Genomic DNA, 22,035 nt, shown 5'->3' on the forward strand with positions numbered 1-22,035 from the left:
AAGGGAGGGAGGGAGGGAGGGAGGGAGGGAGGACAGGAAGCAGACTGAACAAGAAAGAAGTTGGACTGTGTTAGTATATTAGTCCATTCTCACACTGGCATAAAGAACTGCCCGAGACTGGGTAATTTATAAAGGAAAGAGGTTTAATTGACTCACAGCTCTGCATGGCTGGGGAGTCCTCAGGAAACTTACAATCATGGCAGAAGGCAAAGGGGAAAGCATCACACCTTCTTCACAAGGTGGCAGGGGGGATAATGAGTGTAGGAGGAACTATAAACACTTAGAAAACCATCAGATCTTATGAGAACTCTCTACCATGAGAACAACATGTGGTAAACTGCCCCCATGATTCAATTACTTCTACCTAGTCTCTCCCTGGATTGGGAGGGAGGGAGGATTATGCAGATTACAATTCAAGTTCAGATTTTGGGTGGGGACACAGTCAAACCATATCAGTTATCAACAAAGGTTGTTTAGTATCAACAAAGACCTCAGTCATCCTTATCAAGTCTGGTCTGAGATGCCTTCAGAGATTTTTCTGAGTTGGGCCATGTAATCTGGACTTTCTGTCCCAGTCATTAGATGCCAAGTGTACCAGCTAGCAAAGTGTTTCTCTTCAGTCAAAGTCTTTAAAAATATGGCTGATATTTGAGAGATGTCAGGGAGTAACTTTAGTCCTCAAGGAGAATCTGAGCAGTTCATCAGAGTCTGTGAATAGATGTGCAATTAACTGTGATAGGCGCTCTGAAGGAGGATTATCCACAGCAACGGATGTGGATATTGAGAGGATCTGACCTTGTCTGAGAAGTCAGGGAAGTCTTTCCTGAGGAAGTCATAAATAAGTCAAGATTTGAAAAATCCTAGTGCACTTCAGAGACCAAAGAAAAGAAAAAAATATTTAGAAAACAGAGTCTAGAATGTGGAGAAAGTGAGCATGAAGTCGTTGGCAGAGGCAAGACCACACAAGGCTTTGCAATTCAAGTTGGGAATTTTATTGTAGAAGTAGCAGGAAGTCACTGAAATATTTATCATGGCAATAAATGTGTGGGTGTTGTTGGGGGGAGAGTAACATAATCAGATTTACAATCCACAAATATTAATCTGGCTCCTGAGTTGAGGGGTGGAATTCTGCAAGGCAGAGTTGTTCCCTAAAACCTCCGTCTAATTCTCTAAGTTTCTATACGTTTCATTTCATTACTGACTTGAAAATGATCAGATTGTTCCGCAAGAATTCAGATTTCATGGTGTGATAATAAGGTGTTTGGGATGTTATAAATGATGACTAAACATTTTATACATATCAACTAATAATTCTACACAATCCATAAGGTATGTACTCTAATGTCTCATTTCATGAATAAATTTACACGTTACGAAGTATCATGATTTCTATTTTCTAGATGGATATAAGCCCTAAAAAGATTATGTCATCCAAGTTTATTCAGCTAGTCAGTAATTCAAGCCCAGACAGCTTCACACAGACTGCATCAATCAGAGACAAAATAAAATGCAATATAATTTACATACATTTATTAGCAAATTATCATATACTTGATCAACTAAAAAACAGGCATCATCTGTTAAATGACAGTAAGATAAAACATGTTCTTCAATGTAACCAATACTATGTATTGTATTTAAATGTGATTTGTGATATATTTCTAATGATGAACTCATTCTAATGATAAACTCATTATTTCTTTTTTAGGTAATATTCATAATGAAAAATACATGTAATTTTTAAGGAGTTTAGGAGTTTACATATTACTATTGTATTATTTGGAATAAATAATAAACATATCCCTAAATCATTCTGTTTTAAACTAACAAAAATGCATTTGTAACTCTTAAGCCCCAGTGACCATGTTTCTCATTGTTATATGTCCTTCCAGAGCCCAGAGACTAAAATGTCTTCCTTTTTCAGGCTCTACCCTTTTTTTTTTGACACAGAGTTTCACTCTTGTTACCCAGGCTGGAGTGCAATGGCGTCATCTCGGATCACCGCAACCTCTGCCTCCTGGGTTCAGGCAATTCTGCTGCCTCATCCTCCTGAGTAGCTGGGATTACAGGCACGTACCACCATGCCCAGCCAATGTTTTGTATTTTATTAGAGACGGGGTTTCACCTTGTTGACCAGGATGGTCTTGATCTCTTGACCTTATGATCCACTCGCCTCGGCCTCCCAAAGTGCTGGGATTACAGGCATGAGCCACCGTGCCCTGCCCCTCTACCCTTCTTTATGATCCTCTGCTGCATTCTCTACACTTGTTCAACAGAAAGAGCAGGGGGGAGCAAAGTTATAGAAGTGGCCTGCATCACTCTGTCCACTTGTCAGTCAACGGAACTTAGTCCCATGGTCATATACAATGGAAAGGATGCTAAGGAAACCAGGATACCTATTGGCCTAAAAGGGCAAGAAATGGATGTTGATGACTGCATAAGAGTTTGCCATGAATATAAAAGATATTTACAAGTCAAAAGTTTGGGTAATGTGCACCTACATAAAGCAGAAATTGGGATCCTAATCCCATTTTTCTTTTGACCCTCTTTAAGATACGGAAATGTTTAAAATTAACTTCTGTTCCAAAGATTCATTTAGATTTTTTGTATGTATTCTCCAGAGCAGCCACTCAATCTGTGGCCCAAACTATACCTAAAGTCCACAGTGAAAAATGATAGTTAAGAATTTGTCCATTATTCCATTCACAAAGCTGATTTTTTTCTTGGACTTCAGTGGAATTTCTGCTTTGCTTAAAATTATGATCTAAAAACCATTTACAGTAAGTTCCTAGATATATAATGAAAATATACTTATATGCTCCAAATCTAGGGGTCAGAAATTAACTGCAATATTACCATTGGTAGTGTGGACAAAGATGAAGACAATGATGATAATTAGTAATCATAAGCAGTAAGCCTACAATAATTATTATGGATTTCTTCAAAATTGTTTCATTCTCTTCTAATGCAGTTTTTCGAATCCCTACATCATAGTAAGATTTACAATAGTTAACTGTATTGCCAAGTATCCTCCACTCTGAACTACCTTTGGAGTCTCCTTTCTCAAGACAGTCCTGGAGCATACTTGAGCATGAACAGCATGGTCCAGGACTTTAAAGTCACCTAAGTGACAGCCAGTGGCAATCGGCACCACACTGTCAGTTTCCACAAGTTAACAAATGCATTTTTCTCCAAATAGAAACACATTGAGCAGAAGCTGAAGTATTTTTTCAAGCCTGAGCCTGAGCTGAGGTTACAATCAGAGTTAACGATGATAAGAATGAATGAAAATGAAAGTGAGAGAAAGTGTAGGGTGATTAGACCGGACAGCAGGAAACAATCATGTTATTCAACATTCTCTCTCCATCCTAATGTTTTAACTCTCTGTGTCTTCCAGAGAAAGGAAGCGCAACATTTAGCCAGAATTCAGTGAGTGTCAACTCTTTCCATGATGTTCAAGGGTAAAAACTCCAAGAATAAAAAAAGAAAGAGAAGGTATTATAATCATGTTCATCACCATCATCATTATCACCTTGGTCACAGTAAGTGTTTATTCCCTGACTATTGTGTGCATGGCAGTGTACTAAAACTTTACATGTATTAATTTGTGTAATTGTCATTGTAACCCTGAGAGTTTATGAGTTATTATATTAGTCAGGATTTTTCCAATTTCAATGAGGAAATTCCAACTCAATGTAGCTTAACAGAGGAAAAGTCAAGAGAGAGTGGTTATCAAATAAGAGATCAAGATACTGGAAAGGCAATATTCAAGCTATTCTACTCAGAACCTTTGTTCATTCTCTCAATTTTTGATCTACCTTCATTCTTTTCTTTCAAAATATGACTCCTCTATGTGGCAGGGAAAACAGACATCTATAGCCATAAGATAGAGGTACTCCTTCTTGCTCTAGCCTAGGAATGTCAAAAAGGAAAGTTAATTAACTTGTCTGGAGTCACGTTCATTTTTTAATGCCATAAAGTTAAGTGGAAGAAGTTTTCTGATTGGTTGATTCTGGTTTCCATGGTCATCCTAAGTTAATTTATTTTTGGCCATGTCCAAATCATCTGGAGAAACATTAAAGAAGACAAACAAAACAATCCATTCTGGCTACAGCTAGGCTTTCCTGTGTCGGTATATCACATGAGAAGAAATCAAGTTTAGAGAGTTTAAAATTATTTTTCTAACATAATTCATGTGTCTTAGGGTAGATTTGATCCAGCTCTGATTGATTTGAAAACTCATGATTTATTACTTAGCCAAACTACATTTCCAAAAAGTGTCAGTTGGGCCAAAGTGGAAGCTGAACCTTCACGCTAGACATTTTCAATGTGATGGTGTACATTAAAAGGCTTAAAGGAAACTCATTTATTGTAGCTACATATTTTGAATCTTGACATCTAGTAAAGAAGTCTTGGACTTAAAGAGAAAATCATGTCGAGGCTCTGTACAAGTTATTTCCAGTCTGTGGGTATCGTTTTCCTTATATAAAACTCCTATCTCAACTATGTCATATAGTTACATCAAGACTTAAATTATTAAACAAATGTCAAAGTATTTTGGAAAGCTTAAAATGCCTTCATGTCCCCCACCCACCCAATAAAAAGATAGTGTAGTCATTCCTTGGTATCAGTGGGGAATTAATTCCAGAATCCCCATAGGAGATGCTCAAACTCTGTATATAAAATGGCATAGTATTTGCATATAACCTATACACATTCTCCTATATACTTTAAATCAATTCTAGATTACTTATAATACTTACTATAATGAAAATACTATGTAAATAATTGTTCTATTATTTGTATTTCCATTGTATTATTTTTGTTTTATTTTCTGAATATTTTGAATCTAAGGTTTATTGAATCCATGAATGTGGAACTCATGTATAGGGGGGGCCAACTGTATTACCATATGTACCTTCTATTATGAAGTCTGCAATCATGGTCTATTGACAGCTTTCCAAAAATTTGAGGGAAAGAAAAATAACGTTATTATGGTACTTTATCAACAGGAAAATTTTACTCTAATTACTACTCAGTTCCTCTTCTTTATGTAAGTTGTCATTGTTGCTGTCTTCTTCCTCCTCTTTCTGCTTGATCTCCTTCTATTTGTTTCCTTCTTACTAAAATCTTATAAAGTTATCTTTGGTAACTAATTCTCTGGGTCAGACTCTTACAGATTAAATTTCATGCTCAATGAAAGATTTTGTTTACATCGAAATTAGAAGTAGTTTCCTCCTGATTAGATCTCCTCTGTTGATAGGGCACTTTCCTGGCTTTTCCATGCAAATCATTCATGTCTATTCTTCTGTTACTTTCTCTACTAGGTCTTTTTCTGTGCAACCTAAGCAGTCCTTTTACTGTTTCTTATAGTAAATCTCTCTTATTCCTAGAGTCTCCAACTAACCACAGGCTGATTCCAGATGAAATTTGGACATTGATTTATAGTAAAGCCTGATCCACTGCTCTAAGGAGGCAAGGTAATAATGCTGCATTTTTGAATAATTGGGTTCGAAAACTAAACCCACGTGCAGCAGGATGAAACAATGGGATTTATGCTGCACCTCATTTGTTCTTGCAGTTGTAAAATTCCAAATCTGATTATATGTGTTGAGGCAGGCAGAGGGTAGGGAAAAGGAAAGACATGTTATTGTCAAACCAATTTTCATAGCATCTCAAAGATCATTTAATTTTGGCTGAGATTGCTGGTCAGGCAGGGAATTCTTAGTGCTTTTCCCTGTCTTATACTGCAAGAAAATAACTGAATAAGAACAGTGACCCATGGAACTCTACTTTTCCATTCACTCCCATCCCTGAGACCACATGATGACTTTTGATTTCGGAGCAGTGTTGTCTTCGGGTGGACATTAATCTAAATGGTGACCAGAGTGCTGGAGTGGGAGACACAGGGGATCCTAATTTCTTTTTCATTAAATTTCTGACTTTGGATTCTGTATCAACATAGAAAAATAGCTAACAGGGAGGAATATATGGAAAATAAAGACAGTTCGTGGGTAGATAAATCAAGATATGGAGATAAAAGTATATTGTACAGAATTATGAGTTAATCACCAAGGTACTAGAATCAGAAATGATTAATAGTGCTTGCATCTAAGGATGAGAATGCATGTGGGAAGAAGTGACATGGAAAACCATTGCTTTTTGTTATGGGGACACACACACACACACACACACACACACACACACACGACCACAAATATTTACCCTATATATGAATGACTTTTATAAAAACTATATGAGTGATTATTTAAAATATACATCTAAAGACGCTAAATTTGAAATGAATATGAAATAAGTCTAAAAATAGCAAAAATGTCTTTCATACACAAACCACATAACATCCTTTGGTGAGATAAACAGTGCTGGTGAATAAGGAGAGGGGTTGTTAAATTTCCAACAAGTGTCTATCAGAGACAGAGGACAAACAGTTTATGTCCCAGAAACAAAGAGATTGAGAGGCGGACAGAGAGAAACAGAAGTAGAGAAAAAATCAGGCACAAGGATTAACACACAGGAAGAAGAAAATGTGAAAAAAGATTGTTTAAATGTTTGATATTTCTTTCTATTAAAAATAAAGAGAATAGGCTGATGAGAAATAAAAGTAATTACTATTTTGCAGAAACAGGAATAGTTCAGTCACAGCTTTTGCTTCTCTACTATAACTTGGCAGCTTTTACACAGGTAAGGGCATAGGGCCATATGTGTGTTTGTGTGTGTATGCATACATGTGTTTGAAATACTATCTGTGGAAGTGAATACAGTGTGAAAGTGAAACTAGCCCAGATGAGAGATTTAGGATTCCTCTAGATCATGGATTTCCCAACCCCTGGGTCGCAAACCCAGTCTGTTAGGAACCTAGCTGTACAGCAGGAGGTGAGTGGCAGGTGAGTGAGAATTATCACCTGAGCTCCTCTCAGATCACTGGCAGCATTAGATTCTCATAGGAGTGCAAACCCTCTCCTGAACTGTGCATGTGAGGGATCTGGGATGTGTACTCCTTATGAGAATCTAACTAATGCCTGATGATCTGGGGTTTTTATCTGTGAAACTGTCTCTGTGGTGCCAAAAAGGTTGGGGACCACTGCTCTAAATCCCTAGCTGCTCTGTTTAAGACTACAGGCAAGAAGAAAAGAGACGCTATCTCTTTTTTGTTCTGAAAAATGGTTTTATGCCTGGCTAAAAAGGGGTTTAAAGCACATTCATTGGCTCCTTTATCATGATTCTTATTCAGTGGAAAAAAAAATTTAATAATGCAGTGCTGGTCAGCATAAACTCCTGGAGTGAAAGAGAAACACACATCTTGCAGGTGTTAGAGAACAAATAAAAGCGGGAATTATTAATAAGGTACTTCAGGCTTCCCATTGGCTTGGAACTAATACGATTATATCATCCATCATGAGAAAGTTTTCATTTTACACCTGTTTTGCTGAGCTGCTGATAACCCAGAGGCTTTTTGCAGGGATAGATTCTCATTTTTTAATTTCCTGATGCCCACGGATCTATGCTCTGAAGCTCCTTTTAGAACATACAAGGACCCTTTAGTCTGAGTCTCCTTTAGAGCACACAAGGTTGTGGTTGCTTTTCTGATGCATTTATTTATAAGATATACTCAGTCTGTTTGAAGCGGTTTAAAAAGCACATGCCTGTATAGCACTGGCACAGAATGGGAAAGAGCTGTGGCTGGTTCTGTTCATGACACCCCAGTGTAGCTCCATATGGGGGAGTCAAAGATATGGGGGTGAACAAGAATGATCCATGATCCAAATTAAAAATTTGTTAAAGCTAGAGACAGAAGTGTTTTCTTATCTCCAACCCCTTCGAAACTCCCACAGTAGTAGGTACGAGGTAGGCTAGTGATTATTACGATTTTCTGAGCTTCAGAAGCAAGGAGATGCTTGTAAATAGAACTCCATTGGTTTTGAGTCAATATCTTGGATAAAACTGAGGAATCTCAAGTATAGCTATCACTTAAGGTAAATCTGGTGCTGCCTGGGAGCCATTTTTTGAGAACTACTGTAGTTAACAGTGTTCTTAGATTCATTTTTTGGTATCTGGACTCACTTCCTGGCCTGTCTTTGTTCTTTCTGTTTGCTCTCTTCAGCTTCCTGCTCACTGCCTTAAACTGGCGTTAGATGGAAAGAATACTCTCCAAGATTTAAAATGTCTGTCCATTTATCCCAGAAAGTGAGAGTCATGGAAAATATAAGCCCAAACACAGAAAAAGAGACTTCATTATCTCTTTAGTATTCAAGAACAGTACAGGTAGGAAGGTTTGACCTCTTTATTTTCATAGTTAAGAAATCTGGTGTTCAGGGAACTCAAGCCCCTGGGCCCAGATCTCACAGTTCAGGGGAAGTTGAGAAATGAATGACAGAGGAACTGGTAGAGAAACAAGAGTACAGGGTGCAGGGATGCAGAGTCACCATGAACTGGAGTCTCCCAATTTTCATTTTAAGGGATTAACATTTATATAGCCATGGATCATTAGTCTTTTAGTGATGAAGGTTTGGCAAAAAGTAGATCATGCTACACAGCATGGCTTTGAAAACACAATAAGCAAGAAGTTAGTTTCAGTTTACACCATAATAAGTAAAAGCCATCTAAAGTGTACAAACCTGAAGTATAAGGGTCTGGTCTTACATTTGCTAAAAGTTAGGCCATGCCTACCTTAAATGAATGTCTATGAGTGTTTCTGACACAGAAAGAGAGAGTCAAAGAGAAAGAAAAAGAAAGATAGAAAAAGAGAAAGGGGGGGAGAGAGAGAGAGAGAGAGGCAGAGAAAAGAGGGGAAGAGGGAATAATGCAAGTAGCAATGTAATTATTGATAATAATTTCTAATCAACCCCAAGAGAGACAGACAGAGAGGGAGAAGATTTCCAGAGAAGTTTATCACAGTTTCAAGCAAAAACAAATAAATCAACAAACCCTCTGAGTTGAAGCTTATCAAAAGATGACATCTGACATACAACCTCCATAATTAAACCTGCTGCCTATAACCCTTCCTTGAGAGGAGACAGCTATATTATGAGTTTCTCAAATCATTTGAAAAAACTTCTTATCATCTTAATTTCAAGTCTTGGTCAATCTTTAACATGTTCTTTCCTTCTTCTAAAAATAAGTTTGCAATTTCTTTCTATGGGATCCACTTCCTGTCATTAATGGGTTGGGACAATGGAAGCCCTTTGCCAAAGATCTTAATTGTAAAATATAAATCACATTTTATGCATCAAGATGAGCAAAAAATCTTTTTATAAATTTCTGGGTTTGCCTGTATGGAGTTTTGGCAGATATATAATTCCCAGGTAGCTTTGTTTAAACTGCTTGGCTCCAATGCTTTTTAATGACCTAAGTAATGTTCTGGAAGCAGCATTGTGATATTTTATAAAACCAAGTTATTGATCATCTAAGGACAATTTAAGATGAAGTCTGAAAGTCAGAGGGCCTTTGTGCTAGTATAAAATGAGGGTCTTATCTCTTCCAGTTGGAGAACAGAAAAAGAGGTGTTACAATATAAAGAGAGGGAAGCGTCTATCAGAGGACACAGCAAACCTTAAGGTTTGGCTATTTTCCAGTTACTTTTGCTGGGAAAACAGAAGACAAAGGAGTCATCTGTCTTGGAAGGACAACTAACCCCAAACATGAGAAGGACGCAGGGTTTCTGTTACACAGTGGGAAACCGTGAAGGATTGTTTTGATATATGCCACATAAGGAAGACAGGAAAGATCAATCCCAGTATCCACGTAGCAGTTCTGGTACTGTCCTGTCCAATTGTTATAGTACATTGACAAGTACAGTGGTTATGATCTGAGAATCTCATGATGATCTGGGCTCTGAAACCTTATTGGGACGATTTGGATTCACACAACTAGGTAAGCCACATACCTAGCAGAGGCGCTAAAAAAGATAAGAGAAATCTAAACGTCCAATAGTCAACCATTAGAAAAGGATTCAGAGTAGCCCCCAAGCCAGTTCTAGCCACAGAGGCTACAGCTGGTCTTAATAATCTTTCTCTTGAAATTTCACCAGGAAAGGCCCCATCAAAATCCCAGAGACACTGTTTCTGTTTAATCTAATAGTGCCCAGGGTAGAATGTAGCAGATGCTGTCCTATGTTGCCTACACCCCCTGCTGGATTAATTCATTGATTGTCTTTGCTGCCAGGAATGTAACCTATTGAAAGGTCACCATTGCTTCCCTTCCCAGGAATTGCTGTTGACTGATGGAAACTGACTCATATGAAGATGGACTCTTCTCTGGGGGAATCTCCTGTCAACGATAGGGCAATGTGCTTCCTTTGTTTCAATATGGGACGTTTGTGAAAAGCATTTTCAGCCTCAGACTCCCCAGTAAAACTAGCTGAGGCTTCTGTTGCAACTACAATACTGTCTACCTTCTGTTTCCTTTCCTCACTTAACAAACCTGGTTTCTTAGAAGACTCCGCAGAAAACCTCCTGCAAGCAAAAATCTCAGCCACAGGGATGATTTCTTGGTCAACCTAACCTATGATACTTATTTTGATTTTTTTTCCTATTTCCATAGCTCCCTGCTAGAAAGTAGAGGAAGAAAAAAATCTACCTTGGACTCAGCTTCAAAAATGTAACAACTGACAATAATCCTCAACTCCTCCCTCTCCCGTGGTCTTGGTCTTACTCATCTAACCAATAAATAAACCTTCTCAGTTTGTAAGATCTTTTTCAAAACTATCTATCCAGCTCCACTGATACTTCCAATGTCTTAGTATTTTCGATAACCCAGTTTGAGTTATCATTATTTGTCTTTGCTGATTTTATCCTCTTACTCTTTTAAATTGATTCTTCCATTGTAGTGGGAGTGATTTTTCTAATACACATGGTTGAGGCACCAAACCCTTAGCTCTTCTGTAGAGACTCTGTGTGTGCCCTCTCCGCGTGCATCCAGAGCCTCAGCTAAGACCTTCCTTCGCTTCCTCCAACTTGCCATGTGCCTTTGAATTTTGGACATTTATACATGGTGTTTTCTCTGCATAAAATTCTTCCTTCAGTTCAACGTGTGTAAATACTAAGTCTAAGTCCTCTCATTGATGAAAAGGGACTCTTATCCCAATAAATGATGTTGTTTTCAGATGAAACAAAATAAAATCAGCATATGGTTATATGCTATCACAGTTTTTACAAAATATACCCAGGCATTTTTACTCCTTTAAACTTTTCCTTGTGATTGCTTAGAACCTCAGTGTGAAAAAAATCTTTAAAGAAAATACTTTGGCTGAGTGCCATGGTTCATGCCTGTAATCCCAGCACAGTGGGAGGCTGAAGCAAGAGGATTGCTTAAGTCCAGGAGTTTGAGACCAGTCTGGATAAGATAGTGAGAACCTGGCTCCACAAAAAATTTAAAAATCAGCCTGGCATGGTGACATGCACCTGTAGTCCCAGCTATTAAGGAGGCTGAGGCAGGAGGATCCCTTGATCCTAGGAGTTCCAGACCTGGGTGACAAAGTGAGGCCCAGTCTCTAAAATAATAATAAAGAATTGATTGATATCACCAAAGAAATATCTAATGCATTGTGTTGTGAAGATTTCAATGAAATTAGTCATCACTGTTAAGTCTCTAACATGCCCTGGAATGTTGTATCTTTATCAAATATAATTTTTGGCCTTCTATAATGTATAAAACTTTGTTCTACATCTGTTTTTAAAAACAGATAAGTCATTAATGAAATACTTATACTTTCAGTCCCTGACATGAAGAAGGAAGATTTGAAATAAATGAGCAAGTAAAAGAACATTCATTAGCAAATAATTAGCAATAGCAGAGCACAGTGCTCAATAATTTTTAAACAAATTGAGTCTTTTGTACACGTTTGAGATGGGAACATAGCCAAGTACTCCTTGAGGTACAATTAGTTTTGCCCTACTATATAAATTATCAAAACAACTCTCTTGTTAGAGAGAAAAAGTTTTATTCTATAAGCAACATCAATGTCAGGATATAACTAACTTGTAACAGCAAGAAGGAAGGACATTTAAAGAATTACATATGCCTGTGAAGTGTAGAAGAGCCATTTGATTCTGGAGATAAAAAACAAATATTTAAACCAGCAGCAATGATATGATTTCAATGAAGTCTAAAATGATTAGAAAATTCTATTAAGACACTATCATTGTTAGAAAGCTCAAAATAAATCAATATTTGAGTTTGAAAATCAGAAACTCTAGGTATGTGACAGCTAAATTTATAAAGCAGCAGCTTCCGTATCATCTTTCAGACACTGAGTAAATATTTAAACTTAACCTTTAGCAGCATGTAAAATTTTCTTTGCAAAAGCCTTTATAATTTGCAGCTAAGTGCTATATGAGCTGTTCTAGCATGCACATTTTACTTTTAGCTAGAGAGAGTCATCAAAAGAATTGACAGTTACAAGGATAAAGGAATATGAACCAGCATGTCCGAACACTGTCTTCATCTCTTCAGCAAAGGACCCGGACTTTGCATTCAGGAAGATCTGTGACAAAGCCTTCCATTTCTTCTTGCCGACTGTGCATTTTTGACCAGTTACTTAGCATTTCTAAGCCTCAATAGTCTCATCTGTTAAAAAATAACACATGCTCATGGGGTTGTGAAGATGCAGTAAGTGTATGAAATGGAAAGACACATTCAAACCTAAACAACGTGACCCCGAAGACCCACACTTGAGTCTTATCATAGACTTACAGGGTCCAGGACACATGAATTGTGCCTAACACTCAGCACAACTGTGTACATTATCATTTTTAAATTATTTTTTAGAGACAGGGTCTCTCTGTCTGTTCAGATTAGACTGGAACTTGAACTCTGGGCTCAAGCTATCTTCCCACCTCAACCTCCTGAGTAGCTGGGACTACAGGTGTACGCCATACTACTCAGCAACGTTGTAATTATTGTTAAGAGTGGGAAGCAACTATAATTACTTAAGATAATGTTTTTGTTTTACATACAAATATTTGTCCAAAACGGGTCAAGATGATAAGTGACTGAATTTGGTTACTTCATACTCAGAGACTGAGAATAGTTTAGTAGAATGTCCAATGATTCTAGAGGTAAAGAGCAGGAAGGAAAGGAGAAGAATATGTGAGAGGTTGAGTAAGAAATGCATTTTCTGGAGGCACTCATGAAATCAATATGCTATCATAAGCCTGTGTTTATGTTTTTAAATGTCATATTCATACAGTAAAATGCAGAAACCTAAAGAACATCAGCTATGAACACCCACTTATGGTAACAAAGCTATGGTTATAGTATGGGGAGCATTCCAAGTGTACAGAGATGAGAAGTTAGGCTGAAGAGAGGGACAAGGGGACAGATCTCAAAGAGACTCATGGGTCACATCAAGGAGTTTTCATTGTGGGCATAACCAGCAGGGAGCATTTTAATCGGGACATGTTTTTGTCAAATTTTGTATAATATGGTTCACGCTAACAGTGGTGTGAAGCTTAGTTTGGCAAAGTGAGAAACAAAAGCAGGATAAGTTATTTAAAAACCTCTAAACTCTACTTTTCTCATCTGCAAAATGGGATAATAATAACTGCCGATTGCAACTCCCAAATTTGGAAATAACAGAAAAATACACAATGTGTAAGGAAGGATGCTGATAGATATAAAGTTCTCTAGAGAATAAAGATCAATAGATTGAATATGTGATAATGTTGGGATGCATATCAGATTTGATTACAGTAGGGATCATGGGCAAGCAGTTCTGGGCCAGAGGAAAACATTCAGTAGCCAATTAGTTGACCTCTTCCAGTTTCCAGTTGCCACTGGTAACTCATGATAGAGGAGAATAATTATTTGTAATTACATTACTGTGACTAAATTGACATTTTCCACACATAACAGCAATTCAAGGAGGGAAAAAGTAAAAAGAATCTAGCCTGCACAAAAAGTAAAAAGATTCTAGCCTGCACAATCACTGGTAGTCAAATTAAAGCCATTGAATCATTCTGCAGAACTGTGTAAACAGATGACTAAAGGATTTGCAGAAATCACTGGAGAAGGGGTGCTCACCCTGCTGGCCCCTTGCCATTGGCTTAGGTGGTCATCATTTCTAATTGACTAAATCTTAGTTCTGATGCCTTTCATGATTCAGAGAAGTGAAGGTTCCTATAGTTACAGCCTGCTGTAACTCAAAGACATCAGTAATTTTAATTTCCATCTTTACTTAAACAAATGGAAAATGGTTCTATTGTCAAATATATTATACCCTGCCAATTAATCCATTAGCAAGGCTCTATAGCTGAATTTCCCATTAAGGATAACAGTTTTCTGACAACTTAAGTTTGGATTGAGTGCTGATTGGCCTTTTATCTAAATTTAAACTGTGCAAGCTGAGAAGTTGAAAAACCAAATCTGAAAAGCAACAGTGTGGGGTATAGATCTTTGCTGTTCTGTATAGTAGTCATCAGCCATACCTGCCTCTTAGGCATTCAAAATGTAGCGAGTCCAAATGAAGCTATGCTCTAAGTGTAAAATATAAACTAAAACCTGAAACATATTGCAAATACAATAATGTTAAATGTCTCATAAATAATTTTAATATGAATTATATGTTGAAGTTACAGTATTTTGGATATATAGTATGAAATACATCATTAGAATTAAATTTACTTGTTTCTTTTTTTGTTGTAAAGAAAAATATTTTAATATGAATACTGAAAAATTTCGCATTACATGTGTACAATGTATACGGCTTCCATCCTGCCATGGTGTAACACCAGTATAGATCTTCTATAGATATATGTGAAGTGAAAGTAAAAACCAATGCATACACAGATGTATGCCAGGCTACTAGTTTACAATGAGGCAAGGAGAAACACAAGAACAAATCCAGACAGGGCAAAGCATAGGGGCAGGAGGAGTATGGCAGATGATTTGGGGGCTGATAAAATCCTGAGTTCAGAAACGTCAGCTAGTGAAAGAGATTCATATGAGCACAGCAAGTCTCAGTGGACCACATCCAAAGGGCAGATAGCTCTGTGAGTTTTACTTGGTTCAACACGTGATGCATGAATGCACATTCTTGGATAGAAGCACCTTACTTGAGCTCAGTTTCATTCTTCCTGCTGAGCATGAATATTTTTTATAAACTGAAATGTCATGCATATTATTGGGTAGTCTAATTTTTTCACTCATTATAATGTTACATCATGAAAATTTTCACATGGCATTAAATTGCTTTCAAGGCTACCATTTTCTTTAATGGCCGTGTAATGGTCCATTAGATGGCTACATCATCATTTATATATTCTTATATAACTTGACATTTATTTTATTTTGGCTACACAAAATATATTTATGACTGTGGAAAATACCTCTCTGGCCAGCAATGTGGAGCCTCCATTGCCTTTTGTGAAAAATAGGCTTTTACTACTCTTTGCAGATTAAATGAGATAGTTCCTATTGAGGGAGGTATGGCACGTAGTAGAAGTTCCATGAAGTTCTCATCACCCTCTTTATATAGACACATCAGTCATGTAAGAACTGGATATACCCTCAAGAAACCCTTCATTGATCTTACACTGAGACAGCAGCAGCTTATGTAAGGTGAGCATGGAAGATGAATCCTCAACCTTTCTTGGGAACTTGACATAAACTTTCGGTGTTTGAAAGTTTTTCTTCAGTCATCTTCCTCTTTATTTTCTGCTGTGTCCACATGTGATCTGCATTCAAGTTATGTTGATTTTGCTTTTCAGGTATATTTTTTATCTGCCCTGTTTTTATATTCCTGTTTCAACTGGACTAGATCATAAACCTGTCGTCTCTAAAAGAAATCATGGCAAAAATCCCTTCATGAGACTAGACTGATTGTGAGGATTCAATGAGATGAGGCATTTCTGAATGGTAGCATGGGCCTTACACAAAATTAGTGTTCATTATCAATTAGTGAATAATGATGATAGTAAAATAACAACAGTAATAAAAATGCAGAACACAATCTCTTATTATAACAAAGGATTACTAAGTGAACAATATATCTAAGGCAGAGAATAGTTACTGTGGGAAACACTGAGTCTTTGCTTTTCAGAAACATACACTGTATTTGGGGAGAGAGATAGGAGTGCCGAGAGAAATTCCAAACAATTAAACAAATTATTTTAAGCTAAGCAGATTTTTGCTCTAGTTCTGACACTGACTCACATTTTAAGAAACTTTAGTATGACAACCCAAAATGATTACAAGTTAATTTACATCAAGTTTGTTATCTCCTTATAAATATCAAAGTGAGTTCTCATTAAAACTACTCAGAAAACCATCTTAAATATGTTTTTCTAAATCTCTCTCATACTTGTCTCTAAATTCATTGTGGCATATCCTCAATATGTCTCTCATTTCCCTGATTTCACACTATTTTTAAAAAGAGTACTTTTTAACTCAGCAGAAGACAAGCAGGTTCTTATGTTTATTTTTCCCCTACCTCTTCTATCTCTGGCTCAGCAATTCTCATCCCTGTGGCTTTTTAAATTTTTCTCTAGCTGCAGATTATGCACTGTAAAAGAAAATTCAAGATCTGACACAGGAATCAATAATTGCTCCCTCAAAGGAGAAAGGAGGAAGGGGAGAGAAGAGATTTTTAAAACATACATTAATAAGTGAAAAATATAAAAAGGGTACAAATGATGCCGGTTATTACAATTATAAGCAAACTGTATGCTGAGGCTGCATGGAGGCCACCAGTATCTTCTGCAGGTAAGGCAGGGATGGATAAGGCAGGAGGGTAAGGTTAAGCATTTGCTCCCCACAATAAGAAAGAGGGCCTGGGCTGCATCCCCTTCAGGGAAGGCCATGCTTCTGAGTTGCAAAGTAAATGACACTTAGGCTGCTACAAAGTAGGCTAAGGGAAGTTGAAGATAGAAAATGTCCATAAATTAACAGCAAGCCTCAGAGAGAGGCATGACAGAGCATGCTGCAAACAGACTTCTCTAGAGTGGCCTTCAGACCCATTCCTCTTTGACGTCTGGGACCAGTATGCCAAAGAAATATGATGGAAACACCCAGTCTGTGTAAAATAAATGAGGTTGCAAAAATGTAATATGGAATGTGGCTCAAACAATTGATTTTGGATGTACTGTGCGTACAACTGTGCCAAGCCTCTGAGATGCTCCTTTAGCCCTGGTGGGCAAAGCAGAGCTTAGCAGTCATGCCATGGACCTGGAGGTGGAATTTTCTGACGTCAGAAGTGTTTATAAAAGCCTAAGGAAACTATTTTAGCTTCGTTGGCTCAGAAAAATCTGCTTTTCCTTCCCTTGGAGTGTAGGTGTTTCTCCAGTGCCAGGCAAATAACTGTTTATGGGGCTGACATGAATTGGTTCCTGCTTAATGCCCAACAAATCAATGCAAATGTGGCTGCGTCCTTCCCTGGTGTTTTTCTCACTTGAGTTGGTAGAAGAGGTTTTTCTCGTAGGTTCATAAGGCCTAGATATGTAAGCACAGAACTATCTGCAGTAATAGCTCCAGGTTTGCGAAGAAAAGCAGTCTGAAAGAGGAAAATAATACACAAAATAAGAGGAGAGGAGAAAGAATAAAATGAGATAAAATAGGTATATCACCTTCCAGAAACCTCCCCATGTTCAGCTATCCAGAAACTCTCCAAACCCTGTCCTCTGGGGCCTGTAAGACGGACTTTGTTGGATAAGCATGGTTCACAACCTTGCAGAAATATGATTCAATAAACAGGGTATGATCTAATACTCAAAAGTTGAGTGGAAAAACCCAGCACTGCCTATCCACATTCTTCTTAGCCTCTCTGTGTGGCATTCCTTCTTCCAAGAGATGGGGCAGGACCTCATATGTTTAGTTTCTAAGCCTTGTTTTTCAAGGAAAAAGAAAGGAAAAAAAGCAGGAGAAGTTCAGAGAGAGGGATTCTGTTTTCTAAGGCTTGTTTCTGAGAACTAAAGCACTCCAATATATAACCAGGGCTACAGCAGTTATAAACCAGGAACCATTAAGATATACACACACATGCACAAACATATATATGATATACAAACACATACATCTAATATACATACATAGATATACAACATAAACAAATATATATGCTTATGTATTAAATATATATGTATATATATAATACACTAACATAAATACAAATGTATATATAATACACAAACATATCATACACACACACATATATACATGTATACACATACATGTATACACATACATGTAAACACACACACCCATACACATATACATGTATGTATATAAATGTTTCTGCCATGGTTCCTGGCTCACAGGGCAAGGATCAATTTGACCACAGCATGGAAGAAAAGACCAAACCATTCTCCCACTGATGTTTCTATGATCAATACTTTCTCAACCCTCTGATTCCAGCTCAAATGCCACTTCCTCAGAGGAGCCTTCCCTGATTCACCTAATGTTCCCAGTAGCTCACTGTCACACATTGGCTTTGTTGCATTTGTAGCACTTATGCCAGGTTCAACGATCGAAAACACTGGTCCATTGTTCAGTTGTGTGTCTCCCTCATTGGCCTGCAAGGCCTGTCACAACTGGCGTCTTGTTAATCTTGGACACCTCTGATTGCCGGTGCCCACCAAGTCACCTGCACAAAGACAGTTCTTATTAAGTATCTGTTAAGATAGTGAGTTGGGAAGAGAGAATAGAAAGATAATGTGGATAAGCATCACTTTCTTCATGAAGCTTTTCTGGTGGCTGCATCCCTGCCTGACTACACCTTCCATAGGATCCTAAATTGTTTGTCAATAAATTAGAGACAATGTTTGCTGAACACAAGAGCTGTAAACTCAGATGCCTTCAGCGAACCATACAGGAAATCTAAACAGATAAACAGATAAAGTGTCCCTGATCTAATACAATGCATGGGGCAGGGGTTGGAGTCTGTGTCAGAATGAACAAAATTTACTTTTGCTCAAAAGAATCAAACTTTCCTATGGGTGTATGTGGTCCCAGTTTGGACAGAGCTACTGATATTTTTGCTTGCTTTTCCTGTTACGAATACAGATTTTTCATGTGAAACCCCTGATTTTTTAATGTTACCAGCTAGTGCACACATTTTTAAAAAGTATTATGTAGGTAAAATAACTTGTATCTTATTCTAGGCTTTCTGGCCTCAAACACAAATTATTTCTCATAATGTAATAATTTGTGAATATAATTTGTTTCCCCAATTAAACCAGAATTCCTTTGTGCATAGGAACTCTCTATCTGCCACTGCACCTATTGTGGAAACAAAAGCCTAAAAATCCTCAATAAATCTTGATGGATTATTGATTGACAAGAGATTTCATAATCGTATTGTGAATGCACAGTCCTCCCCATAGCCAGATACTGAGGATGGTATCATGGGGGATTTCACAATGAGTCCAAATGACCAACAGTCTGTCTACCTACTTAGCAATTGTCATTCCAGCCAAACTTGCCCATGTTCCCAATTGCCAGTTGTGTCCTTTAACCAGGCAGCTTCACCACTGCAGTTTCATTTCTGTGCTGAGCCCTTCTCCTCAGAGTCAAGGCTCCCTTGTACTCCCTGGCCAGCTATATGCAAGTAGCCTGGTATTTATTTGACAAAATCAGGATTGAGAGGACTCAATTTGGTCCAGCATTGTTCTTAAACCACCCTGTACTGTTATCAAGTCCTTTGGAAACTACCAACCAGTGGCTTTTGAACTCTTTGGGAAAAAAAGAAAAAAATCACCTGGGACCTTTAAAAACTACTGCATCCTAGTAATCATCTCACAGTTAAATACTCTGAAATACTAGAAACTATTAAAAAGGTAGGGCCCGAGACATCAGCATCTCTTAAAAAGCTTCCTAGACAATTCTAACATGCATCTAGAATTGAGAACTACTGGACCTGCTAGATAGCTAGGCCTTTGCTGTTTTCCCTGGAAATATGCAGCTCGCTTCACTTGTCTGTGACTTTACTTTTGTCACAATTAAGTTGTGAGGGTAATTTAATTAATTTATTTAGTGTAGCAATGGGCTGAGCCTCTGCTTTCCTGCTCAAGAGGAAGATGACCCCCTAGCGTAACTTGTAAATCAACAACTTCCAGATTAATGCTCTGAAAACAACAAAGAAGAATGTCCCCTCCCAGCCCACCTCCCTTCACTTCAGCTAACACGATCTCCTGTTCATTTATAGGCTAATTAATAAGCTATATCCCTGATTTAATGTCAATATAAAATCTTCACATCCATTGCTTGTGTTTGACACAAAGAAAAAGAATATATGGGTATAATAAAGCAAGTTCTTTATAAAAATTTTAATGCATGTTTTGGAGCATTCTTTACAGGAGACTAAAGAGAGGAGAAACTAGAAATGCAATGCAATTGTAACCTTGCAGAGACAGTTAGAATCTAAATGAAGAGAAGAAAGAAATCTCATACTTAAAATGTGGAATGCAAGGATCCCCTCGGATACACAGCTTACAGCTTTGAGAAAATGGGTTCTGACTCCTCCACAATTTGACCCTTGCCTACCTCATTGAATGGGCATGTTTCTGGAGCAGGCCCTGTGACAGTCTTAGTGGAGATCATTGCTGGGCTAGGTTGTCTGGGTGTCCCTGATACTTTCTCACCCCCAACTTCCAGCTCACACCCTTAAAGAATGCTCAGAGGTCTGAAGATTCAGACAGTCACCCATTTTGTTAGGCAAAAAACCACTACATGTAAAAACATTTCTCAGTATCTGTGACATAGTAGGTGCTCAATAAATATTAGTTGAGTGAATGTATGTATTACTTCCCATTCAGATCAATCACAAGTTGGATCTGAATGGGAAGCCTTGTCCCAATGAATAAAAAGCCAAAGAGCCAATGGAAAAGCTTTCCTTGTCTCCAAATATGTCAGCAAGGGGACACTCCTTGGAACAAATTATCCTTGGGAAATCACCAAGAGTAGAGAGACAGGAAATATCAAACTATGTTTATCTGCACCACTTGCTGACATTAGCTCAGTAGGGAAGAAAATAAAAATAAAACAAACAGAAACTTAACATTGGTATTTTTCAGCAATTTCCATGCAGTAGCTAACACAATTTTAGGGTTCCTCAGTATGGTTTTTTGAGTGATTGAAATGGTGTGGTGGCTTTGTAACGTGTCGAACTGACTAAATTAAACCATATTTTTTCAGAATTTTGGTCTCTGCATGCTCCTGGTTCATCTTATCACGAGAGAAATCTGGGCAAGATCGGGCAATAAAACACTAGTCACGCATACTCTAAAAACATCAATGTGGGCCAGGGTCTGCTATATAACTGTTTAGACTCTTTTGGTTCATCTTGTTGCCATCGATAGCAGACGTGCCAATTGTTCTAGCTGCATGGAATCTCTTTCTCTTCTTCTCTAAATCCTAGGCCAGATAATCGGGCATTTCTGTGAGAAGATAGATCTCCAGCTCCTTTTGGAAGTCATCTTCAGCAGGAAGGTTGGAAGCATTACTGGATACATACCCAAAGGACTATAAATCGTTCTATTATAAAGACACATGGACACCTATGTACATCGTGGCACTGTTTACAATAGCAAAGACCTGGAACCAACCCAAATGCCCATCAGTGATAGACTGGACAAGGAAAATGTGGCACATATACACCATGGAATACTATGTAGCCATAAAAGAACAATGAGTTAATGTCCTTTGTGGGGACATGAATGAATCTGGAAATCATCATTCTCAGCAAACTGACACAAGAACAGAAAAGGAAACACCACATGTTCTCATTCATAGGCGGGTGTTGAACAATGAGAGCACATGGACACGGTGGGGGGTGGCTAGGGGAGGGATAGCAGGGCATGGGGAGGGTAGAGAGGGATAATGTGGGGAGAAATGCCAGATATAGATGATGGAGGCATGGAGGCAGCAAAACGCCTTGCCATATATGCACGTACACAACAACCCTGCATGATCTGCACATGTATCCCAGAATCTAACGTTAAACAAACAAAAAAGAGATGACAACAGGGAAACATATGTTTCTGAGAGACAGACAGAGAGAGAGAGAGAGAGAGAGAGAGAGAGAGA

The sequence above is a fragment of the Sapajus apella genome, unplaced genomic scaffold (assembly GCF_009761245.1).
Source record: "Sapajus apella isolate SASKATOON/1434 unplaced genomic scaffold, GSC_monkey_1.0 scaffold13, whole genome shotgun sequence".
Lineage (NCBI taxonomy): Eukaryota > Metazoa > Chordata > Mammalia > Primates > Cebidae > Sapajus > Sapajus apella.